Below are 22,276 nucleotides of genomic sequence, written 5' to 3'. Positions count from 1 at the left end.
CTCGCTGTTGAACAGTTCTCAACAGGAGAATGTTGGGTCCCACCAAAAAAAGATACCCCACGTCCAAGGGAAAAGGAAAACTCCCAGAAAGACGGTGGGGGTGGGGAGTGAAATTGCATTTAGAATCAAAGCCCATATCCACCAGAGATGCTTGGAGATCTCAAACAAAACCTTGTGCGCACCAGGAGATCCCACAGAGACTGAACCAGACCTGCCTTTGAGTGTTTGAGTGTCTCCTGCGGAGATATGGGTCAACAGTGGCCTGCTGAAGGGGCAGAGGCTCTGAGTACAGCAGACCTGGGTATAGCATAAGCCCTCTTGGAGGAGGTCACCATTAACCCCACCATAAAGCCACCAGAACTTACACAGGACTGGGGAAACAGACTTTTGGAAGGCACAGACAAAACCTTGTGTGTACCAGGACCCAGGAGAAGGGAGCAGTGACCCCACAAGAGACTGACCCAGACTTGCCCATGAGCGCCCAGAAGTCTCCAGCAGAGGCGTGGGTCAAGGGTGGCCTGCGGCATGGTCGAGGGCACTGAGTGTGGCAGTGCATCCATGGGACCTTTTGAAGGAGTTAGACATTATCTTCATTACCTCCACCATAGTTTGGTCAAACAACAGGGAGTGAACACAGCCATGCCCATCAACAGAAAATTGGATTGAAGATTTACGGAGCGTGGCCCCAACTATCATAACAAGACCCCGTTTCCTCCTCAGTCAGTCTCTCCCAGTCTTTCCCATCAGGAAGCTTCCATAAGCCTCTTTTCCTTCTCCATCAGAGGGCAGACAGAATGAAAACCACAGTCACAGGAAACTAATCAAACTGATCACAGGGGACCACAGCCTTGTCTAACTGAATGAAGCTATGAGCCATGCCATGTAGGGCCACCCAAGACGGACAGGTCATGGTGGAGAGCTCTGACAAAATGTGGTCTACAGGAGAAGGGAATGGCAAACCACCTCAGTATTCTTGCCTTGAGAACCCCATGATCAGCATGAAAAGGCAAAAAGATAGGACACTGAACTCACCAGGTCAGTAGGTGCCCAATATGCTACTGGAGAACAGTGGAGAAATAACCCCAGGAAGAATGAAGAGATGGAGCCAAAGCAAAAACAACACCCAGCTGTGGATGTGACTGGTGATGGAATTAAAGTCTGATGCCGTAAAGAACAATACTGCATAGGAACCTGGAATGTTAGGTCCATGAATCAAGGTAAATTGGAAGCAGTCAAATAGGAGATGGCAAGAGTGAACATTGACATTTTAGGAATCAGTGAACTCAAATGGACTGGAATAGGTGAATTTAACTCAGATGACCATTATATCTACTACTGTGGGCAAGAATACCTTAGAAGAAATGGAGTAACCCTCATAGTCAACAAAAGAGTCTGAAATGCAGTACTTGGATGCAATCTCAAAAATGACAAAATGATCTCTGTTTGTTTCCAAGGCAAACCATTCAAAATCACAGTAATCCAAGTCTATGCCCCAACCAGTAATGCTGAAGTTGAATGGTTCTATGAAGACCTACAAGACCTTTTAGAACTAACACCCAAAACAGATGTCCTTTTCATTATAGGGGACTGGAATGCAAAAGTAGGAAGTCAAGAAACACCTGGAGTAACAAGAAAATTTGGCCTTGGAGTACAAAATGAAGCAGATCAAATGCTAACAGAATTTTGCCAAGAGAATGCACTGGTCATAATACCCTCTTCAAAGAACCCAAGAGAAGACTCTATGCATGGACATCACCAGATGGTCAATACCAAAATCAGATTGATTATACTCTTTGCTACCAAAGATTGAGAAGCTCTATACAATCAGCAAAAACAAGACCGGGAGCTGACTGTGGCTCAGATGATAAACTCCTTTTTGCAAAAGTCAGACTTAAATTGAAGAAAATAGGGTAAAACACTAGACCATTCAGGTATGATCTAAATCAAACCCCTTATGATATATAGTGGAAGTGATAAATAGATTCAAGGTATCAGATCTGATAGACAGAATGCCTGAAGAATGATCAAAGGAGCTTTGTGACATTGTAGAGGAGGAGTGATGAAGACCATCCCCAAGAAAAAGAATGCAAAAAGGCAAAATGGTTGTCTGAGAAGGCTTTACAAATAGCTGAGGAAAGAAGAAAAGCTAAAGGCAAAGGAAAAAAGGAAAGCTATACCCATTTGAATGCAGAGTTCCAAATAGCAAGAAGAGATAAGAAAGCCCTCCTCAGTGATCAATGAATTAGAGAAAAACAATAGAATGGGAAAGACTAGAGATTACTTCAAGAAATTTAGAGATAACAAGGAAACATGTCATGCAAAGATGGGCACAATAAAGAACAGAAATGGTATGGACATAACAGAAGCAGAAGATATTAAAAAGAGATGGCAAGAATACATAGGAGAACTACAAAAAAGATACTAAAGACCCAAATAACCATGATGGTGTGATCACTCACCTAGAGCCAGATATCCTGGAATGCGAAGTCAAGTGGCCCTTAGGAAGCATCACTAAGAACAAAGCTAGTGGAGGTGATGGAATTCCAGTTGAGCTATTTCAAATCCTAAAAGACGATGCTTTGAAAGTGCTGCACTCAATATGCCAGCAAATTTGGAAAACTCAGCAGTGGCCACAGGACTGGAAAAGGTCAGGTTTCATTCCAATCCTCAAAAAAGGCAATGCCAACGTATGTTCAAACTACCACACAATTGCACTCATCTCACTAGCAAAGTAATGCTTAAAATTCTCCAAACCAGGCTTCCACACTACAAGAACAGTGAACTTCCAGATGTTCGAACTGGCTTTAGAAAAGGCAGAGGAACCAAAGATCAAATTGCTAACATCCGTTGGATCATAGAAAAAGCAAGACAGTTCAGAAAAACACCTATTTCTGCTTTATTGACTACGCTAAAGCCAGTGACTGTGTGGATCACAACAAACTGTGGAAAATTCTTAAAGAGATGGGAATACCAGACTACCTTACCAGCCTCCTGAGAAATCTGTATGCAGGTCAAGAAGCAACTTTCCTGGTGGCTCAGACGGTAAAGCATCCGCCTACAGTGCGGGAAACCCAGGTTCAATCCCTGGTGGGCAAGATCCCCTGGAGAAGGAAATGGCAACCCACTCCAGTACTCTTGCCTGGAAAATTCCATGGATGGAGGAGCCTGGCAGGCTACAGTCCATGGGGTTGCAAAGAGTCAGACATGACTGAGTGATTTCACTCACTTTACCAGCCTCCTGAGAAATCTGTATGCAGGTCAAGAAGCAACGGTTAGAACTGGACATAGAACAACAGACTGGTTCCAAATCGGGAAAGGAGTACGTCGACTGTATATTGTCACCCTGCTTATTTAACTCATATGCAGAGTACATCATGTGAAATGCTGGGCTGGACGAAGCACAAGCTGGACTCAAGATTGCCAGGAGAAATATCAATAACCTCAGATATGCAGATGACACCACCCTTATGACAGAAAGTAAAGAATTAAAGAGCATCCTGTGAAAGTGAAAGAGGAGAGTGAAAAAGTTGGCTTAAAACTCAACATTCAAAAAACTAAGATCATGGGATCCAGTCCCATCAATTCATGGCAAATAGATGGAGAAACCATGGAGACAGTGACTGACTTTATTTCTGGGGGCTCCAAAATCACTGCTGATGGTGACTGCTCCATGAAATTAAAAGACGCTTGCTTCTTGGAAGAAAAATTATGACCAACCTAGATAGCATATTAAAAAGCAGAGATATTACTTTGCCAACAAAGGTCCGTCTAGTCAAGGCTATAGTTTTTCCATCAGTCATATATAGATGTGAGAGTTGGGCTGTAAAGAAAGCTGAGCACCGAAGAATTGATGGTTTTGAATTGTGGTGTTGGAGAAGACTCTTGAGCGTCCCTTGGACTGCAAGGAGATCAAACCAGTTAATCCTAAAGGAAATCAGTCCTGAATATTCATTGGAAGGGCTGATGTTGAAGCTAAAAGTCCAATACTTTGGCCACCTGATGCGAAGAACTGACTCATTTGAAAAGACCCTGATGCTGGGAAAGATTGAAGGTGGGAGTTGAAGGGGACAACAAAGGATGAGATGGTTGGATGGCATCATGGACTGGATGGACACGAGTTTGAGAAAGCTCCGAGAGTTACTGATGGACAGGGAAGCCTGGTATGCTGCAGTCTGTGGGGTCGCAAAGAGTCTGACACCACGAAGCAACTGAACTGAACTGAGACGGACCTTGAGAGTACCCAATCAGTTCAGCTCATTTCTGGACACGTGATCCAGCTTAACCAGTCAGAGCGACTCTCGCCCTGAAGCTCAGACCACTGGCTTGGCACAGTTGGTGAGTACGTGAGAAGCTGGGGCCTCCTGGTAACCAGGAGCCAAAAGCAGGCTTGAAGAAGGGACCAAGGGAGGCCTAAAGACCCTGAAGTGCTAAGCGACCGACCACTACCTGCCGCCCGCAAGTTCCTCCTCTCTCAGCTAGCCCCCAGCCCCTGCCCGGCGTGCATCAGCCTACCTGACTTGTGTGTAGCTGGGGCCTACTCTGAGGTGGGCTGTGGGGGAAACATGCTCTTCCCGGTTGTGAAAATCGAGGTAAAGTACCTCATTGCATTTTTATGCCAGTTACGTGTTGAAGTGATAGTATTTGAACATATGGGTTAATAAAAGATGGGATTAAATGAATTTCACCTCTTGGTGTTTGTGTTTGCACGAGGCTGCTGGGAAAATGTAAATGGCGCCCAGGGCTGCTGCCCTCTTTTCCTCTGAGGAGCCTCGCTCCGGGGAAATGGTGAGGAAAGCAGTTTCCAGGGTGACCGGTAATGTGCTGGTCCAGTCAGTACAGTCTGTACAGGGGAGGGGTCACCCCTCATAGCAACACCAGGGCAAGAAGGGTCTGCTCCCCTCAGTAATAAGTCAGTGGATTTGATCATGGGAAGTGGAAACCAGATTGTAAAACTCCCTCTTTTCTTAATTAATTTATTTTAATTGGAGGCTAATTACTTTACAATATTGTGGTGGTTTTTGCCATATATTGACATGACTCAGCCATGGGTGTACATGTGTTCCCCATCCTGAACCCCCTCCCACCTCCCTCCCCATTCTATCCTTCAGGGTCATCCCAGTGCACCAGCCCTGAGCACCCTGTCTCATGCATCTAACCTGAACTGGCGATCTATCTCACATATGGTAATATACATGTTTCAATGCTATTCTCTCAAATCACCCCACCCTCGCCTTCTCCCACAGAATCCCAAAGTCTGTTCTTTACATCTGTGTCTCTTTTGTTGTCTCACATATAGGGTCAACATTACCATCTTTATAAATTCCATATATATGCGTTAATATACTATATTGGTATTTTTCTGACTTACTTCACTCTGTATAATAAGCTCCAGTTTCATCCACCTCATTAGAACTGATTCAAATGCATTCTTTTTAATAGCTGAGTAAAACTCTCTCTTTAACTTCAACTGCTTTGTAAGGGAAAGGGATGCCTTTCTTACTCCAGGGTCTGGGTAGGTTCCCTGTGAGGCCTCAGAGCAACCTTGGCAGAGCTGCAGGTGCTCTGAGAGGCTGGAGTTCCAGAGCCCACCTGAGGAAGGGGCAGGAAATAGTGAGTCAGAGGGTCCCTGGGGCAAGAATGGGGTGGGGGCTCAAAAGGTATTATTAAAGGAGCAGTGTTACCTATGCTTCCATTTGAAGTTGTGTCTTAATTTTTTCACCTTTTTTCCAATGCAAGAGTACCCCCTCCCCAATTAAAAAAAAAAAAGAAGCGTTTGCTATGTTCACATACAGTATGTGTGAATAAGATCCATTTATGGGACTGGTAAAGGAGTTCATTTTTTCTATCGGAATCAACATGGAGCAAAATAGCCCATGTTCAAGAAAGCCATGCTACCCTCCCATGCCCCCCATGCAAAGGCACCAGGAGGAGGAGCCCCCACTGTCGACCCACCCACTCACCTCTCTCTACCCAAAGGAGAACAGAAGGATTTTTTTTTTCTTTTGCAGACTATGCAGTAGAGGGTCTGGCACTGACCTTACACTCATCTCAAAGGACTAGGATGTCCCAGAAAGCATCAGAAACATAATTGTGAAAGTGCCATAATAATGGCAAAATAATGCTCTGAGAATTATTCAGTAATTTCCAACTACAATAGCTCTTCCTTCAGAAATGCTGCAGATTGGCATCTATTTTGCTCTAGAGAGAATTTTCCTTATTAGGGCAAAGCAAAAAGGAAAGCAACAATACCCAAAAAGAGACAGAAAATGAAAAGCCACAAGCTTCTGCCAGTGTAGAGAAGGCAATTTTTGCTGGTCCAAGAACAACTAGGCTGTACAGAGTACTCCATAAACAGCCGGCTGTGGACTCATGTGTTTTATCCCCCTCATTACAACATCAGTGTGTGCTGCTGAAAAAGGCCAATTTCTATAGCAAAGAATCATTCCCCAGAGAAGCATCTGGGCCTTATTGCTGCTGAAAATGCTTTGGAAACAGCATTGGTTTTTTTCTTCCAGATTCTTTAGACCTGTGCCCATGATGTGACCTGAGCTGATTCTCACAGATGCCATATAAAGAACACTTTTACTTAATCTAGTCCAGATTCACAGTGCTTTATACAAAAGCTATGTCCTTGAGAGGAGTTAAATATGCTGTCTCTTTTCAACTCGCCTGGTAATCTACTGTTTAAAGTAATTACCCATCAGCCCTAGTAACAACATCTAGGAGACCCATGTTACATTTCAGGATCTGCTCTGCAGTCTGCAAGCAGATTCATCTTTATAACAATACTATCGAGATGGCTGGATGGCATCATGGACTCGATGGACGTGAGTCTGAGTGAACTCAGGGAGATGGTAATGGACAGGGAGGCCTGGCGTGCTGCGATTCATGGGGTCGCAAAGAGTCGGACACGACTGAGCGACTGAACTGAACTGAACTGATTGGGTAGGCATTTTTTTTGTTATCCTCATTTTACACATGAAGAATGGAGGCATAGAGAAGCTAACTACTTTTCCAAGATGGAAGAGCAAGTAGAAGAAAAGCCAGGTCAAATGACTCTTAACTGCAGGCTTGTAACCCACACTATGCCACTTCCCAATACACATCCTGTATGTTAGTCACCTATAAGTTCTTTTGGAATATTCAGGTGTTCATTCATTCATTTATTCACTTAACCATGATTAGGTGCTTCCAGCTGCCAAGTATATAAAGATAAATGAAATCAGGCCCTTTACTTCAAGAAATTCACTGTCTGGCTGAGAATCATCTTGAAATGTGAAGGATCAAATCCTCATTTGTTTTCTCAATTTGAAACATTTTCTGTGCTGGGTTTACCATATTAGGTTTTTGTGTTTTATTTGTTTGGTTTTTCTGAGCTTAAAGGTGAAAGACCTTCAATTATGGTCTGTAATTTTTTTTATTGTTCCATTTTTTCTTGTTATGTTATGGATTCAGGACCCACTTTTCTGCACATCTCCCAGCTGCATCTGTCTACTGACAATATGCACATCCCAAACAGACACACAAGTAGAAGCTCCATCAAGCCAGTTTGTTGCAACAGTGTGTTTCACTGATTTTCAACTTTCATGTTAGCTATGCATGTACACCAAACATTTCAAAGAGGCTCTTCAGGCTACAGTAAGTTTTAGTTAGCCTGTAGAGTAGTTTATTTTGAATGGAATTAATGTTTTAAAATTAGCAGATTTTATATAAAAATCCCGATTTCTGGTTTCTCTTTAAAAATTAGAAAATCGGAGCTTTGAGCCAAACTTCAACAAGAGCCAGTGCCAAATAGTGGCCATCTTCTTCAGTAGGGCATGTTCAATTCCTCATGCCCCCCCAATAGTCCCTAATGCTCCTGTCATTAATACTATGTGTTCATTTGTTATCAAGTATCTCACCCACACTGTTGTAGTCTTATAGTGTGAGACTTACTGCATTTCTGTCTTTAATCAAATGTGGCAAATACAAATCATGCTAAAAGGGCCTGTGATTATTCTTATACCTAGACTTCCTTGCTCATTTACATTGCCTGATCTTTACAAATATGGCTCTGACATGGGGCAGACAAATTCCATTCCAAATCAGACGAACAGAAGTATATGTAATCAAGTTCTTCAGTGGAGTATAAGACTATGTGACTGAAAACCCCACTTATTCCACATGTATCAGTTATCTATTGCTGATAGTTATCCCTAAAGCTCAGTGGCTTAAAACAACCGTTTATTTGGCTTTTTGAATCTGTGAGTCCACAATTTGGGTTAGACTCGGGTAAGTAGCCCTTATACTGGTCTAACTTGGACTCATTCTTGTACCTGTGGTCAGTGGACTACTCACATGGCTGCAGGTTGGCTGGCTATAGGTTGAGACTGTGAAGGTAAGTGGGCTTTGTGTCTCCCACCCAGCAGACTATCCTAGGCTTGTTCCTGTGGTGGTGGTGGTGGTAGTAGGGCTCCTCTATTAGTCTGCTCAGGTTATTGTAAAATAAAAACCACAAACATGTAGCCTAAACAAGAGAAATTTATTTTCTCATGGTTTTGGCGATTGGAAGTCCAAGATCAAGGTGCTAGCAAAATTGATTTCTGAGACCTCCCTCCCTCACTTGCAGACAGACATCTTCTCTCATGGCCTTTTCTCTGAATATTTCTGCTGTCATTTACTCTTCTTAAGGAAACCAGCCACTCCTTTGGATTAGGACCCCATCCTTATAACCTCAGTTAAACCATAATTTCCTCTTTAAAAGTCTCATCTCTGAATACAGTCACATTTGGTGTTAGAGCTTCAACCTATGAATTTTGGGGCATACACAGTTTAGTCCATAACAGGTCTTAAGAGTAACCAGAAGGCAAGCTCCCTGTGTGACATTTGCTGTTTTCTCATTGGCCAAAATAAATCCCGTGGCCAAGCCCTGAGTCACTGTTGGAACTGGGGGGCATGAAATGAGGGACCATGACAGGAACAGCCCATGAGACGTGAGGCCAGTCCTCTTGAACTGTTGCGTACTTGAAATAGACATGTTTTAAGTGGATGCAGTGGTCTGCAGCTCACTATCCAACATATGATTCCAGTCAGCTGACCTTCTGAGCAGATGATGGACATCTCTTCCCCTTCCAATGGTCAGTTAAGGGGTGGTCGTGGACCCACTGATGCACAAAATGGAAATATCTGCTGACAGTACGTATTGGAAAGATTTGGGGAAAGAGAAAGTCCCCGTTCTTCTGGATTGTATTGATACTTGAGCTCCTGTGGCCAGCATGCTCTCCTATCGATGATGAAACTGTCGCTGGGAAAGGAGCGCCAAGGAATGCACCAGAGATAAAGGCACCAGAGCCTGATGTCCACACCTAGCTCTCTCACTCATCCTTGGGCTTCCTGTTGCAGAGCATCATACATGCCCTTTTGGTTTGGAGTGGCCTGAGTCATGGTGTTCTGTCACTTAGAACCTATTACATGCCAACAAGCACAGATACTAACAGGATTGGTCCACCCATTTGCAGAGCCACAGAGAGCAAACAGGCTTCCTCGGGGGTCCAGGATCCCTTTCTAACACTGGCTTGTGTAGGCTCCTATCTCAGGTTCCTCCTCTGTAAAAGTAGGAAATGTCTATCCTATAAGGCCCAAGCATGAGTTTGTGATCAGATGAGATAATGCATGGGAAAATAAACTATATGAACTGTCAAACCAATGTAAAGAGAAAACAACATCTTTGAGGGTGAAAGTATTGACATCTTATGGCTAGAATTCAGTCATATCAACAATCCATCCATTTAGTCAAGTCACTACGAGGACTTGTCAGACATGTTTACTGTAACAGACCAAAATCACCACCTTGGGTACAACAGACCTCCTCCTATTATTAACTTTTCTATTAAATCAAGACAGTCTTAGCATAGTGTATGAGCTAAGAGGGCTTACGGGTGGGAGCAGTAGGCAAAACCAAATCTGTATCAGGACAACTTCAGCTGCAAGGAACCAACACCAAACTTGCCCTGACTTGGAAAATAAAGGACAGTATTGGCTCAACTTGATAGGGTCTGATAGTACAACATCTACCAGAAGACTTTGGGTGAGGTGTGATTCAGTGGCTCAGCAATGCCGCCAAGAACCCAGCCTCTCTTTCTCTGTGCCGTCTGCCTTTCACGATCTCGCCATCACAGTCACACGTTTGACCAGTAATTACCAGATACACAGTCAAGGAAGATCACACGTAGTCATTGATTGCACTTTGCTGCAAGAAAGCATGAATTTGTTCAATACAACACTGAACATATATACTGAGAGCCTCCAAAACTGGATGAGACATCAGACTACTTTCATCACAGAGAGGACCTATTACTACTGATGCAAGCCATGGTCAGCCCAGAAACCATTTGCTTGAAATCTCTCTTACTGATATGCAGTTTGCTTTAGTTTTGGTAAATACACGTTTGGAAACTTGCTTTCATTGAGATGGGCTGAAATGCCCATGCATCAGATCCCCAGCTCCCCCACCCACACACATACACATGCAGATATCTGTGAACTTGAGGTGATAGCAACAGGGACCAATTCTAAATATGTCCAACGGAGATTAAAGGGAGTAACTAAAAGAATGAAAACCTTGTTTACATTAATTTATTATCACCCACTGTGGTTGGTATGCTCATTAGAATCTGGCATTTATAAAGAACTATAAATTGGCCCTGGTCTTTTAATTCTTTTGATGAATGATTCTCCTCTACCAGCCATAGAAGTTAAGACAACTCGTCCTTATACCTGTGTAAATATTTTTGTACTGAAGGTTGACACTGAGTTTGTTGTATAGGAACCAGAGACAGCTAAGTACTAACAAGTGTAAGCCACATCCCCAGGGTTCTGAACAGTCATGGTCTGGTCTTTCTGAACCCAATTGAATATGTATTTCTGTATATAAGCAAGCCAAATACCAAGTGGAAAGCATATTTGATATGCAGAGATGTCAGCAAACCTCAGTCTAGTCAAGCAGAAAGAAACAGCAATTAAAGAGTATTCTGATGGTATACAATATCCACCGAGACAAACTCACCCATTTCAGAGATTCATGCCTATACTCCTTAGGACTAAGGAACTTTGGAACAAAAATCTTAAAATCAAATGCTATTTTTATTCTATTCACACTACCAGAAGATATAGGAATAAAACCCTATTTCTATAAACACATATAGCTTCTGACTTTTCACAAGTTCATCCCTCTCCCTCATTTTATTTCAATTATTCTGAGTCACCCATAATAAATCATAATATAGTTGACACCAAAAATACCATATATATGCATTTGTATCCTCATTATTTGGATGCCCTGAGATCAATTTCCAGTGCAGTTATGTGTGTGTGGAGCATGTCCCCCAACACCATCAAGCAGTCCTCTGGGACCCCAGGTGGGTGTTCTACAATTTAACCAAATTCTGACACTTTCTACCCAGAAATAGCCTCGGATTCCATAGATAATGGCTCAGTTCTTCAGAACGCACTACCATCCCCACTTTAGACACCAGCCCCAAACCTGTGCTTCTGTAAATTGAAGATTCCAACATCTCCATCCTCAGGTTCAAGTAATTTGCTGAAGTGACTGACAGAACTCAGAGAAGCATTTTGCTTACTAGATTACCAGTTTGTTGCAAAATACATGAAAGGATATGAATCAACAGCCAGGTGAAGAAGCTCACAGGCAAGGCATAGGGGAAGGGCTCAGGGCTTCCTTGTCCTCTGGAACAGCACCCACACTTCATCTCCGTGTGTTCACCAACCAGCCCACCCCTTGCACCTTTCTGAACTTTCTGCTAATCAACTCACTCACATCACAAAAGTCACCTTTATTGTTCTTATCACTTAGGAAACTTCAAGGGTTTTAGGAGGAGCTCTTTGCCATAAATAACACAAATACATATCTTTTAGTAAACATTTTGTTATATGTTGCTATAAATCATAATATCACATCAATGCACATTTGTATATTTGTTTCTCCAATGCACAGCAGATCATGTAGTATGCAGTCAGTGCTCAATACGTGTGGCCTAAATTTTTATGAACTTTAAACTACCCACATGTACAGACCCTAGCCTGTTTGAACACTCATCCCTAAATATCACTGAGATGCGAACTTTCCTGGATGGCTGAGCATGTTTGTGACTGTGTCACACCACTGTTTGACCAACCAGAAAGTTATAGGATAGAATTTTTCATGACCTTCAATAATGCTAAATTAAAATAAATAAGCAACTGTTACATACTGCCCCTCAGAGAAGATAACTAAAAGGGATTTACATTATCATTCCTAAACTCTCAAATAAACTCTTTTCATAAGACATTTAAAAAAGTAGAAATCTACCAGTAAACATCTGACAATTACTGCCTTTGCATCCTTAAAGGGAAAAATGAGACCAAAAGTTAGATGTTCTGCCTTCTCGTCAAACTCCTTCTCCTTCTACCCCTGAATACAGACAAGCAAAACTTCCAAAGTTGGCCTTATTGCCATTCCTTTAATCTGGAAAGACCAGGCCAGACTCATCACGTAGTGATTTTTTTACCTCTAATACCAGTAGATGTCTACTGACATTTTTGGCCACCAGACATCCATTTCTACTTTTCCAAATAGCAGAGTGTGAGTTCCCATCAAAGAACCACCCTCCCCAGTTTGATGTATGTAGGCATTGAATCCACAACATGGCCCCAGAGGTGGACATAGGACCCAAGCTTGGCCAGTGGGCAGCATGCCTCTGGCCACGTGGTATATGTGGGGATGCCAGTGGCTGAAGCTCCTGTTGACCACGTTTACCACCAAGTGGAAAGATCCTGCCAGAGAAGGAAGTCAATGCGAAAGGCAGCAGGACCTAGACCAAGATCTGGGAGAGACAGATTCCTGAAGATTGCGTACCTGGCCAGCCACGCACGAGGAGCTGGCCTCTGGCTTTCCATCCAGTGACACAATATATTCTCTTTAAAAAAAATCTAACCTATTTATTGAGCTGAGTTTCAATAGCAGGTAACTGGAAGACTTCTGTAGAAAAAAATAAATAAATAAAACAGTACCTGTAGGAAGTCCAGAGAAAGGTCTTTTAAGGAAAATAAATCAATTAAACTTTGTAAACAAGCTAATTAGATCAGGGATACAGTTTGGGCTCTTTCAGTGCAATCCTTTTTAACAAACAGTTTAATCTGATGTCTTACAGCTATAGACACTATGGAGGTATTTATCTGCATTGTTCTGAAACCACCATCCCCATTCTAATATTAGCTTGGTCCTATATCATGCATTTAGGTACGCATGAGGATTTATGTCTTCATTAACCAATAGCTCTCTCAAGTTCCTGGTCTAAAGCATTCCATTAATGTTTCCCTGCAATGACAGATGAAAGTGTTGAGAACATTATAGTACAATTAGTGGTTGGCTCAAGAAAATAGAATTATTCTTTGCTGCCTTCATATAATTGATTCAGATACTTAATATTATCTCCAGTGGTTCTGAGGTTCTTTCCTCATACTGCTGCTCTAAAGTATGAAAGGTGCTTGTTGTATTTTTTTCATCTTTGAAGAGGCCTCTCAGTTGTAGTAATATCTAGTTGCTGGTATATCCCATGTTGGATATAAGTTGCTTTGGATCAACTTCAATTAATTCAAAGTAATTCAATTATTCTGAGATGATGAATTTGGAGAAAAAAAGAAAAGAGAAATACAGTTAGTCCAGGTTACCTTATATACCGAAGGGAATTACAAAATGAGAAAATGGTAAATACATTTCTGGCAAGAATCAATAAAATAATAGAAGAACATTTCTGAGCATTAAAAATATGAAAGTCTCATGTTGAGTCTTCTAAATGAAAGTGTTCCAGGGACCTAAAAAAATTAGTGAAAGTATAAACAAAGCCTAGATTTGTTAGTCATTCTAGGGAGCTTGTTTTTCTCCTGCAAATATTTAGCATATGTCTCCAAAAGATAAACATTTTTTAAATTACAATATCATTATCACATGTAACAAGTGACAGTAATTTCCTAGTATCTCCAAATATCCAGTAAGTGTATAAATCCCCAGACAGCCTCTTTTTAAAATCTTTTTTTTAAACAGATGGCTTATTCAAATTATGATCCACACAAGGCCATACCTTGAAATCTCTTTATGTCTAGTGTTTCCCTTCTCTCTTTTTAATTTCGTTGCAATTAATTTGTTAATGAAGTCATAGGATTTTCCATATTCTTAATTTTGCTTATCATATCCCTATATTGCCATTACATTTATTTCTCCATCCTCTGTCTTCAAGTTCAGTATGTTGACAAAAAATAATCTTGTACACGTTCTCACGTTTCCATCAGGAGGTACACAATGTCCGGCTGTTTCATTTTTGATCACAGCAGTCACTGGAGGTGATTCAAGACTGCATTTGAGGTTGAAAAATTGTGATTTATACTCTGTCATTCTGTCTTCATTCTTGAGTTGGAATTTATCAGTATGAAGCAGAAACTTTCTCAAGTAAACCACTTGGTTATCCTGATGTACTTTTTCAAATTAGAGGCATGAAAATTGCTCAGTCAGTTCACATGTCAGTCCAGTCAGTCACTCAGCCATGTCCAACTCTTTGTGACCCCATGAATGGCAACATGCCAGGCCTCCCTGTCCATCACCAACTCCCAGAGCCTACCCAAACTCATTTCCATTGAGTCAGTGATGCCATCTAACCATCTCATCCTCTGTCGTCCCCTTCTCCTGCCCTCAATCTTTCCCAGCATCAGGGTCTTTTCAAATGAGTCAGTTCTTTGCATCAAGTTGCTGAAGTATTGGAGTTTCAGCTTCAATATCAGTCCTTCCAATGAACACCCAGGACTGATCTCCTTTAGGATGGACTGGTTGGATATCCTCGCAGTCTAAGGGACTCTCAAGAGTCTTTTCCAACACCACGGTTCAAAAGCATCAATTCTTTTGCACTCAGCTGTCTTTATAGTCCAACTCTCACATTCATACATGACCACTGGAAAAACCTTGATTAGACAGACCTTTGTTGGAAAATAAATGTCTCTACTTTTTAATATGCTGGCTAGGTTGGTCATAACTTTCCTTCCAAGGAGTAAGCATCTTTTAATTCCATGACTGCAATCACCATCTGCAGTGATTTTGGAGCCCCCCAAAATAGTCTGACACTGTTTCCACTGTTTCCCCATCTATTTCCCATGAAGTGATGGGACCAGATGCCATGATCTTCGTTTTCTGAATGTTGAGCTTTAAGCCAACTTTTTCACTCTCCTCTTTCACTTTCACAAGAGGCTCTTTAGTTCTTCCTCACTTTCTGCCTTAAGGGTAGTGTCATCTGCATATCTGAGGTTATTGATATTTCTCCTGGCAATCTTGATTCCAGCTTGTGTTTCCTCCAGCCCAGCATTTCTCATGATGTACTCTGCATAGAAATTAAATAAGCAGGGTGACAATATACAGCCTTGACATACTCCTTTTCCTATGTGGAAGCAGTCTGTTGTTCCATGTCCAGTTCTAACTGTGCTTCCTGACCTGCATATAGGTTTCTCAAGAGGCAGGTCAGGTGGTCCGGGATTCCCATCTCTTTCAGAATTTTCCATAGTTTATTGTGATGCACACAGTGCAGGAGGGCCTAGAGGAGTTATCTCATGTTGAAGGTCAGGAACGGCAGCAGTAAGGAGATACCCCTCATCCAAGGTAAGGAGCAGTGGCTATGCTTTGCTGGAGCAGCCATGAAGCGATACCCCACGCCCAAGGTAAGAGAAACCCGAGTAAGATGGTAGGTGTTGCAAGAGGGCATCAGAGGGCAGACACACTGAAATCATACTCACAGAAAACTAGTCAATCTAATCACACTAGGACCACAGCCTTGTCTAACTCAATGATACCAAGCCATGCCTGTGGGGCAACCCAAGACGGGCGGATCATGGTGGAGAGGTCTGACAGAACATGGTTCACTGGAGAAGGGAATGGCAAGCCACTTCAGTATTCTTGCCTTGAGAACCCCATGAACAGTATGAAGAGGCAAAATGATAGGATACCAAAAGAGGAACTCCCCAGGCCAGTAGGTGCCCAATATGCTACTGGAGATCAGTGGAGAAGTAACTCCAGAAAGAATGAAGGGATGGAGCCAAAGCAAAAACAATACCCAGTTGTGCATGTGACTGGTGATAGAAGCAAGATCCGATGCTGTAAAAAGCAATATTGCATAGGAACCTGGAATGTCAGGTCCATGAATCAAGGCAAATTGGAAGTGGTCAAACTAGAGATGGCAAGGGTGAACGTCGACATTCTAGGAATCAGCGAACTAAAATGGACTGGAATGGGTGGATTTAACTCAGATGACCATTATATCTACTACTGCGGGCAGGAATCCCTCAGAAGAAATGGAGTAGCCATCATGGTCAACAAAAGAGTCCGAAATGCAGTACTTGGATGCAATCTCAAAAACGACAGAAAGATCTCTGTTCGTCTCCAAGGCAAACCATTCAATATCACAGTTATCCAAGTCTATGCCCCAACCAGTAACACTGAAGAAGCTGAAGTTGAACGGTTCTATGAAGACCTACAAGACCTTTTAGAACTAACACCCAAGAAAGATGTCCTTTTCATTATAGGGGACTGGAATGCAAAAGTAGGAAGTCAAGAAACACCTGGAGTAACAGGCAAATTTGGCCTTGGAATGCAGAATGAAGCAGGGCAAAGACTAATAGAGTTTTGCCAAGAAAATGCACTGGTAATAGCAAACACCCTCTTCCAACAACACAAGAGAAGACTCTACACATGGACATCACCAGATGGTCAACACCGAAATCAGACTGATTATATTCTCTGCAGCCAAAGATGGAGAAGCTCTATACAGTCAACAAAAACTAGACCAGGAGCTGACTGTGGCTCAGATCATGAACTCCTTATTGCCAAATTCAGACTTAAATTCAAGAAAGTAGGGAAAACCACTAGACCATTCAGGTATGACCTAAATCAAATCCCTTATGATTATACAGTGGAAGTGAGGAATAGACTTAAGGGACTAGATCTGATAGATAGAGTGCCTGATGAACTATGGAATGAGGTTCATGACATTGTACAGGAGACAGGGATCAAGACCATCCCCATGGAAAAGAAATGCAAAAAATCAAAATGGCTGTCTGGGGAGGCCTTACAAATAGCTATGAAAAGAAGAGAGGCAAAAAGCAAAGGAGAAAAGGAAAGATATAAGCATCTGAATGCAGAGTTCCAAAGAATAGCAAGAAGAGATAAGAAAGCCTTCTTCAGCGATCAATGCAAAGAAATACAGGAAAACAACAGAATGGGAAAGACTAGAGATCTTTTCAAGAAAATTAGAGATACCAAGGGAACATTTCATGCAAAGATGGGCTCGATAAAGGACAGAAATGGTATGGACCTAACAGAAGCAGAAGATATTAAGAAGAGGTGGTAAGAATACATGGAAGAACTGTACAAAAAAGATCTTCACAACCCAGATAATCATGATGATGTGAGCACTAATCTAGAGCCAGACATCTTGGAAAGTGAAGTCAGGTGGGCCTTAGAAAACATCACTACGAACAAAGCTAGTGGAAGTGATGGAATTCCAGTTGAGCTGTTTCAAATCCTGAAAGATAATGCTGTGAAAGTGCTGCACTCAATATGCCAGCAAATTTGGAAAACTCAGCAGTGGCCACAGGACTGGAAAAGGTCAGTTTTCATTCCAATCCCTAAGAAAGGCAATGCCAAAGAATGCTCAAATTACCACACAATTGCACTCATCTCATATGCTAGTAAAGTAATGCTCAAAATTCTCCAAGCCAGACTTCAGCAATACGTGAACCGTGAACTCCCTGATGTTCAAGCTGGTTTTAGAAAAGGCAGAGGAACCAGAGATCAAATTGCCAACATCCGCTGGATCATGGAAAAAGCAAGAGAGTTCCAGAAACACATCTATTTCTGCTTTATTGACTATGCCAAAGCCTTTGACTCTGTGGATCACAATAAACTGTGGACAATTCTGAAAGAGATGGGAATACCAGACCACCTAACCTGCCTCTTGAGAAATCTGTATGCAGGTCAGGAAGCAACAGTTAGAACTGGACATGGAACAGCAGACTGGTTCCAAATAGGAAAAGGAGTACGTCAAGGCTGTGTATTGTCACCCTGCTTATTTAACTTCTACGCAGAGTACATCATGAGAAACGCTGGACTGGAAGAAACACAAGCTGGAATCAAGATTGCCGAGAGAAATATCAATAACCTCAGATATGCAGATGACACCACCCTAATGGCAGAAAGTGAAGAGGAGCTAAAAAGCCTCTTGATGAAAGTGAAAGAGGAGAGCAAAAATGTTGGCTTAAAGCTCAACATTCAGAAAACGAAGATCATGACATCCGGTCCCATCACTTCATGGGAAATAGATGGGGAAACAGTGGAAACAGTGTCAGACTTTATTTTTTCGGGCTCCAAAATCACTGCAGATGGTGACTGCAGCCATGAAATTAAAAGACGCTTACTCCTTGGAAGAAAAGTTATGACCAACCTAGACAGCATATTCGAAAGCAGAGACATTACTTTGCCGACTAAGGTCCATCTAGTCAAGGCTATGGTTTTTCCTGTGGTCATGTATGGATGTGAGAGTTGGACTGTGAAGAAGGCTGAGCGCTGAAGAATTGATGCTTTTGAACTGTGGTGTTGGAGAAGACTTTTGAGAGTCCCTTGGACTGCAAGGAGATCCAACCAGTCCATTCTGAAGGAGATCAACTCTGGGATTTCTTTGGAAGGAATGATGCTAAAGCTGAAACTCCAATACTTTGGCCACCTCATGTGAAGAGTTGACTCATTGGAAAAGACTCTGATGCTGGGAGGCATTGGGGGCAGGAGGAGAAAGGGACGACCGTGGATGAGATGGCTGGATGGCATCATGGACTCGATGGACATGAGTCTGAGTGAACTCCGGGAGATGGTGATGGACATGGAGGTCTGGCGTGCTGCGATTCAAGGGGTCGCAAAGAGTCGGACACGACTGAGCGACTGAACTGAACTGACACAGTCAAAGGCTTTGGCATAGTCAATAAAGCAAAAATAGATGTTTTTCTGGAATGCTCTTGCTTTTTTGATGATCCAGCGCATGTTGGCAATTTGATCTCTGGTTCCTCTGCCTTTTCGAAAACCAGCTTGAACATCTGGAAGTTCACGGTTCACGTATTGCTGAAGCCTGGCTTGGAGAATTTTGAGCGTTACTTTACCAGCGTGTGAGATGAGTGCAATTGTGCAATAGTTTGAGCATTCTTTGGCATTGCCTTTCTTAGGGATTGGAATGAAAACTGACCTTTTCCAGTCCTGTGCCCACTGCTGAGTTTTCCAAATTTGCTGGCATATTGAGTGCAGCACTTTCACAACATCATCTTTTAGGATTTGAAATAACTCAACTGGAATTCCATCACTTCCACTAGCTTTGTTTGTAGTGATGCTTCCAAAGGCTCACTTGACTTTAGGATAGATCCATCCTTCAGAAGGACCCAAATCAATGTTGTTTTATGCATGTATTTTAACACAGCCAGTGTGTTTCAATCCACTGCTGTCTTTATTCTTATTGGTGCTCCAAGTGTGCTATCTCTGACTGGGTAGCCTGATCAAGTTGCTGACCCAACTGCCTTATTTTTTGTTTCCTTTGGTGAGATAAGATGATGCAGTATCATCTTGCACACACCCTGCCCCAAATCTGGAATCAGCCTCAGTCTCTAAGGAGGTCTGGTTTGTTTCAGTGATAAATGTTGTTCAGTGTTCACAGTCTGCATGCTAGGAGTGTCCATTGTTAGTAGATTACTCCTGGTTTTTAGGCTTGTGCAGTGGATAGATACAGGAAATGTGTTTTAAAAGAAGATACATCAAGAATCTGTAGTGATATTTCCAATTCAAAATAGGGTTGTAGTGTTTTTAAGCTCCTTTGTTTTTCTTTTTCTCTTGAGCTAAATATCTTGTTTACTGATGACATGAACACAATTTGTTGTTTTTTTTCTATAATTTACTTAAGTAGCTTCCAAAGAGAACTACCAATGTAAGAGCTAACGATACAATTACTGAGGAGAAACGCTATTCTTTTTGTCCTTAATATATATCCCACTAAGATGTACAGCCAAATTACTGTTCTTTACAGTCACTTAAATTAATTCCTCTCTGTGTGGGTTAAGTCAGCAACTCAACTCATAGGGTAATTTCTTTCATTTTGGTTATGACTTTAAGAAAGGGTCACATTAAAAGCAAAATCTCACCAAACCACAGATAATGACTTCTTCAGCTTTTTGACATGTATGCTTCTTATCTGTGTACATGAGTGTTATGAAAGAAATGGAATCACAGTCAGGCTTTGCATTTGCTTTATTTGTTCCAGAGTATATCATAAACCTCTTCTCATGTCATTAAAATATGTCTAAATCACTATTTTAGCACCTTCCTGGTATTTTATCAGTTAGATGAATTTACAGCTCTCTCAGGTAATCCTCTATTGTTGACCATTTAAGTTGTTTACAATTTTTCACAGTTTTAAACAACACTGTGATGAGTATCTTCTGGACCAAATATGTGCAAATATTCCAAAATTACTGCTTTAGATAAATTCCCATGAATGCATTTGCAAAACCAAGAAATTTTAAAATAATCACTTTAAGACTTTTGTTTCACACAGCTAAATCATTCTTCTGAAGTATTTGAGAGTTCTCAAATCCCTAAACTCTCACCAACACTAGACATTATCATTCATTTTTTAATTTGTCTAATTTGAAAGGTAATATAGCATGTGATTGTTGATTCTATAGATATTTCTTTAAATGGATCCCTGTAGGTATTCATTTATTCTCTCTTTCATTCAACAAAACTGTAATTCAGCATTTACCTTTTGCCACACCCTGGGCACAGGACTTCCATCATAGACCAGTCCCTCCCCTCATGGGGTTCTGAGTCCAGAGGAAAGGACAGATGTTTGAATAAGTAAGGTGGAAAGGAGAAATGCAAGGTATCAAGAAGGTGCATGATAAGGAGACCAGGCTAGATGGGGTGGAGGGTGCGGTCAGGAAGATTTATAGAAGTTTACTCTAAGACTGAAAACATCGGTAAGCTATAACTATGAGATAGGCAGTGATGCAAAGGAAGAACAGCTCGAAGAAAGAAAACCACACTGCAAAGCCCTGAGGTATGACTCAGGTCTTCCTTAATGTGCAGAGGCACCATTCATGAAAGAGGATCCAGAAGTCCAGGGACCCATCTTCTTCATGCCTGTTCTAAGCAGGACCCAGTTTGTGTGTAAAAGAAGGAAGAGCAAGACTTCAGCATTTTGTCTCCAACTCCTGTCCTGATCACAGGCTGCAGATCTCCATCCTCCTTGCCAGCATAAGCAACAGGTGCTTCTTCATCAGCCCCTAACATTCTCCCAGCCAAACCATGTGATCGAGGTGATCTATAGCAGCTGTACATCATGGGCAGATTAGAAAGAGAAATCTTTATAATTATACAGACTTGCTGTTACTTAAATATTTACCAACATTAAACACCAAAGGGCTGTGCAAACGATCCAGGGATTCATATTGTTCTAAGCTAATATTCTTTGTACGATATTATGCAAATTGCATAAACTTTATTTTGTTGTTGTTGCTGCAAGCAGTGTATCCCAAGGCAGCCATTCACTAAGTTGAAACAGATAAAGTTTTAATAATAAATAGTGATGATGAATAAGTCACAAAGTTTGTTCAATGCTAATGTACTCGCTCACTCTAGGGTAGTTTATTAGATAAACAAGTAACATTTCCTGATTTGCTTTTGCTCAAGTGGCGTCGTTTTCCTGGAAATGTTTGTGCAATAAATTATTTCAACCCATTAGGTGTTAACGAACAAATCATATTCGCTTGCAATCTGTCGTGAATTGCTGAGAATTGAGATTTAAACACTGAAATTATACATTAATTTTACTTTACAAAAACAAAGCTGGTTAAGAGAAATTAAACTTGGTTGAAATGGGAACAAAACAGTATGTCTGATGCTGAATATTTTAAGCCTGCAAAGGAGGCTGTGAATGGCTTCATTAATATTCAGAACACTTGGGCGTTGTGACAGCGACAAAATGCAAATAACCACACCATGCCTTGGGAATATCCATTAGCAGCAACACGGCTGGGCCATCGATGTGTTTGCCCACAAGATGCCTATGTGGGTTCAGCGTGGATCAGGGTCCCACCCACATGTGGTAGTCAGAACAGGCTGACCTGCCTCTTGGCATCCACCGGGTAGAATTGATTCTGTGCAACAAGGTAT

Source organism: Oryx dammah, unplaced genomic scaffold, assembly GCF_014754425.2.
Source record: "Oryx dammah isolate SB20612 unplaced genomic scaffold, SCBI_Odam_1.1 HiC_scaffold_10, whole genome shotgun sequence".
Taxonomy (NCBI): Eukaryota; Metazoa; Chordata; class Mammalia; order Artiodactyla; family Bovidae; genus Oryx; species Oryx dammah.
The sequence above is the reverse complement of the archived record's forward strand: the minus strand, read 5'-3'. Positions refer to the sequence as shown.